Source organism: Sphaeramia orbicularis, chromosome 16, assembly GCF_902148855.1.
Source record: "Sphaeramia orbicularis chromosome 16, fSphaOr1.1, whole genome shotgun sequence".
Taxonomy (NCBI): Eukaryota; Metazoa; Chordata; class Actinopteri; order Kurtiformes; family Apogonidae; genus Sphaeramia; species Sphaeramia orbicularis.
In genome coordinates, this window is record NC_043972.1 from 34,995,874 (window position 1) to 35,001,272 (window position 5,399).

A 5,399-nucleotide genomic window follows, 5' to 3' on the forward strand; every position below is an offset into this window, starting at 1 on the left:
TCACTCTATCAGACACGCTTTAATCGTTGCCCTACACCGGCTCCATCGTATCCTAATGGCTCCGATTGCATTAGGGGCCTGGAAGCTATGTGTGCTAACCCACAGCCTAAACCCAACCACTGTATGCAGATGGATCTCTGCACAGCAAACAGCACTCTGATCTGACTGCCTGAGAGCACCTAATCAAATACAGAGAATGAGAGAGCATAGGGGGTAAAAGATACTGGAGGGGTGGGAGAGTGAAGGGGGATGAATGGTGACGGGGATTGCAGAAAGCGGTGGGTAATACATCTACGCTCCCATATAAGTGGCGAACAAGCAGTGCAGGAAATCTCCCCTCCAAACAACCATGCCCTTTTAATGAAAGGACAGACACACATGCAGCCACACACTCACATGGTATATTGACTTAACTTTATTAAAGTCTGTGTCAGTCAGACATGGTATCAAACACAAAGTGAAATGTTTGTAGCTTCATATCAGCTCTTCCTCTGTAAGTTGAAAGATATAAGAGCATCATCACCTGTGTCTGAGGGCAATTGATTTAGTTTGCTTTTGCAAGTGTGGGAAGCTGTCATGATACCAATATTTGGAAGTGTTTAAAGAGTTCAGAGGCTAACCACAGTTTCACCCTGTCAGCATGAAAGTAAAATGAATTCTGTGGCGGGCCTGATGTACTGGATGTGTGAGTGTGTGTGACTTCTTCAGTCAGCTGTCTGCTGACTAAAGAACACTAGTCAGCATACTAGTGACAGTGCCGGATTTCCACCCATAGACACTTTTCCTGTTGCTTTAAGATTCAGGTCTGGTGTTTTTCTTTGTAAAGCTTATGTGCTGACTTTGTACTTTGTTCGGTTTGACCAGACAACCGAATCATGTCCCAGAGAAACTAATGCCTGCTGGTGCTCAGATCGGCATCAGCTGCTGCATCTTCACACTAACCGGCTCCAGTCAGTTTGCCACACCTTTCTGGTGGGTTAGGTAATTAGCTTGGCTTTACTGAAGCTCCCATTAAAGAACAAGGGATGATGGTGACTTTGTTTACTCAGCATGCTGTAGTAACTCAGATATTGACTGTTGTTGTGGTGTTATCTTCATCATCCCTCCTTAATACCATCTGATCATATCCGTTCAGAACTATTGACTCTACATCTTGTTTGACACCTTCATTACCTAAGTTACTATAGTCATATTCTTTATTTGGATTTATGTTTTCAGATAGTCATCTGTACACCAGTAGACCTATATTTTTGACATTAAAATTCTAAGAAACACAATTTGATACAATATAATGGCTCTCATTATCATTTCCCCTTATATTATGTTGATACTTAACATTACATGTGATCACCCTGCATGCTGAAGGTGAACAAGTTATTGTCTAACTGTGAACTATCCCTATAATGATATCAAAAGATAAATCAGCCCTCTTGAAACAAGGTATATAGTCTGTGGATATATATTTTTTCCTGCATCTTGTTTGAGAAATGATGAAATGACATCTGGCAGTCAGTTTATATAGACCAAAATTGCACGTCATTGATACAATATACAATATCCTCTTCCAGTAAATTATTAATCTTTCAGTTGATACTATTCCTTATTTTAATTTAATAAAACAATGTCGTGGAAAACTCATTCAGTGCTGCCACTTTGTTGATTACACCAAACTGTTAATTGTTCCTGATGTTTTTGCTTGCTGATTGTCTACAGTAGCTACTGATTTTAATCACATTTAAGTATTTTTTTTTTTTTTTTTATCTTTTGACCATTGTCTTACAGAAATAAAAATGTAAATATTTTAATATGTTTGTAAATGTTAAGAAAATATTAAAAGACAGTCAGAATCTGCCTGAAACTGGGGTTGATATGTTGTGGTGGAATCTCTGTGTATTTTTGCAGTTCATATGAATGTTTTGACTGTGAGGATCCAAGCAGAGTGCTTTTAAACTTAATGAATAATGCCTTTAACATATGCGCTCCCATATCATGATACTGTAAGTCATGCTGGACGGTGCATTTCTTACTCAGGAGCCTATTGTTTATAAGACACTGACCTCCTCATTCTTAGCCTGACCTAATTACCCCAGACTTGTCAATAGCTTAGAAAAATCAATTAATGAACACAACACCAAACCTATTTGGTGTTTACTGGGATGACTAAAGAAGGCTGAGATGAGAAGAATCAGGCTACATTTATCTATTTCTGATGCGTACTGTTCATCAACTTCAGGTGACTCTCCTTCTGCTAATACCACCTGCCCTTCTGTCAATAGTAATGATGGTGAGAGCTGTGGCCTTATCTGTGTCTTTATAGTTCTGAGATGCCATGTCAAATTTAGGCTTCGTTTTATGAACAGGTAGCAGAGAGTCAAGGTCTAAAGCCTTTTGACCAGAGGAATGCTCCACTGTAGGTTATGTGTCACCTTTGATTGAAGAGGCAATTATCGAAGCATGCATGCAAGTGTATGCAGCTGTCCTGATCCGAATATTTAGACCTGTTAAAGGAGTTCAGAGGCTAACTCCAGTTTCAAAGTGTCAGCATGATAGTTAAATGTATGCAGGGCTGGTGTTCGTGTGTGTCAAAAATGGAGTGTACAGTCTCCCTGAGTCAGCTGTCTCCTACCTTTTAGCTAAGTGACTTCTGCTTACCTTTGTATCAATTTATCCTTAAAAAAGTAACATCATAAAGTTGCTAGGAGAACCGCAGTATGGCTTCCATGGTAATAACTGAATGTGAAGTCAACAGAACTGCAATGACAAAGCATTACTGAAACACAGTCACGGTGCGACCATATGGGGAGGATAATAATAAAACTGAAAATAGAGACACATTCTGTTAAACATCAATATGATTTATTTTTAATGGGGATTTCTTAAAATAAAATCTGAAAAGTTTTTTGAGTTTCAATAATAATTTAAATCCTTCTTCCTCTCTACTTTCTTTTTTCAGCTGTGCACATTAAAGAGAGGGGTGAATAGAAGAAGCAGTCTAAACTAGTTATATACAGTGTTTTCATGAATGATGTAGTTTTTGGTCAAATGTCCTACAGCAGCAGTTGGTGGTATAACCCAAGGTCCACTAATTCATTTGCTTGGCGTTTCAACCACAAAACATAATTCTCATCAGAACATTGAGATTGCTGTTGCCATGGTAATAAAGATATTCATCTACTGGTGCAGCTTTTAGGAAGTATCACCCATATCAGCTTAACCCCAGATCAAGTGCAGCATGTTAGCCTTGAGTTGGCAATGTTTGGCTCTTTCACAGAATATAGAAGGAAAGAAGAAAAAGTCACTGATGACAAATACATATTGTGTACAAGCCAAAATGTATTAAGTCTTCACAGGCAAGGTCTTCGATGAAAACTTAGCAAAAATGTTCACTTTTTACATTTCTGCCTATAGGCGCTGAAGCCCTCACACTGAATACATTTACTCCTTCAAGCCCAGAAGGTGTGAAAAGATTAGCCTTTAGAAAAGTCAGATTGGTCACATATCATCCCCTAAAAAAGAACAGCAGTTAAATGATTTATATACCTCGTGCTGGTCAAGTACGGCAAAGGTGAATTCTGATACGCATAGTGGTTTTGGACAGCCCAAACAAATGAAGCAAAATGCTAAAAAATAACAAAAAAAAAAAAGCTGTCAGAGCGTTTCCCACTAAAACCACCTACAGTGACAGTCACAGAGTGTCTTCTGCATCAGTTTGCAGTTTGGACTGAATACTGTCATCATGATTTTATACGCCACAAAACAGGACACTGGTATTATTGGTGTGTTGTTGTATATTACTCTGTATGTTAGCAGTCCCAGGCCACGGCACCTTCGTCCCTTGGCCATCACTATTTTTAACCACAGCCACCACTACTGTGCATTGTTTCATGTGGTGGAATTTATACCATGGCATATCCTGATAAGTACAATGCGCCACAGTATAAGGACTAGTTATTACCATCACAACACAGTCCCGTCTGTCCTTTTCTCAGGCTTCATGAATCTGAGACTCCATTGTTCTTGTCACACCATTGTAAATTCATACAGAGCTCCACAGGTTCTCATGATCTTGTGTTTGTACTTCAGCTTCTAAGCCATTTCTCTCCCGCTTCAGCCTTGGAGTATTCCCTCCTTCCCTCCTCTCATTTATTTCCACTAGAGAGCATTGATTGGCTTGTTTAAGCCCCTCGGTCTGGACTAATATTTCACTCCATGCAGCCCCTTTTCCATCGTCAGTTCTTCCCTCCATCGTGCTTTGCTGTTCTCCCGTTGTGATTAGGAACTAACTCCTACCAACAAGTTTTAGCTCCTAATTCACACAGGCTCTGAGGATCACATATAGACCATGTGGATAATATGTGTATGTGTTTATGTGCATACACAGTTCAATGTGGATTCTTAGCAATTAGATTCATTCTTTCACCTTTTTAGTGTAACCAGGAGAAAGTATACTGTACTAGATGGGCATGATTACTGAATATATATTATTAGTGATATGTTTTTCTCCAGTTGAACAGATCTCACTGCTCCACACCTTCTTTTCATAAAGCAGGCTGTTTGGGGGTAGTAACAATAAAATTATGAAGCACTTCACTGATTAGCTGGCAATACTGCCGCCTGTCCGTTGACAGAAACAATTACTCCTGAGCTGGAGGTAAAAACAGAACTATATATGTATAAAATTAAACTATTTCAGAAGTAGAAGTTGAATGTAATTATTTACTCTTACAGACCTAGAGAGGAAGCTACCTCAAAGCATAACGTTAAAGATATCCCTGAAATAAAGAGACCAAGAATTGGTTAGATATCCCTGCAATAGTGTACTGTCACAGACACCAACAGGAAGATTTAGTATTTCTCACAATATTTTCATGATCTTCAATTTTAACTAATATATTGAATATGCAACAGCAAAGTTAAATATCCTCACCCTAAATGTTGAAATATAGCTAACAATGAAAGCCTGAATCTAATGATAGGTGTGGAATTGATGTATTTTACTTCTAAGCCTGTGAAAATGAATGTCAGTTCTGCATAAAAGCATAAGCAAATGCACACAGAGATTTGGTTTTGCATCCAATGTGAATATCAGGTGACCTGGGGCTGATTTCATGTTGCCTTTTTCACATGCATGCACACATGCACATTGCCGTTGGCCCTGAGGTGTGTGCATGTTTCCATCTGCTGCTCTGTTAGAGGATTGCAAGAGGCTTTTCTGCCATTGGGAACCCAAAAACATCCTCAAGGAAAAGAGGCCTTCCATACATAATCTCAATTTCCTTCTCACTTTAGACTTTTTTCCTCTTTAGTCGGTTGTGTGTTTGTGTTAGGAATGAACAAAAGATAAGAAAATAAGACTCAGACAAGAAGAAACCACAAACATGAATTCACTGAAACAATGC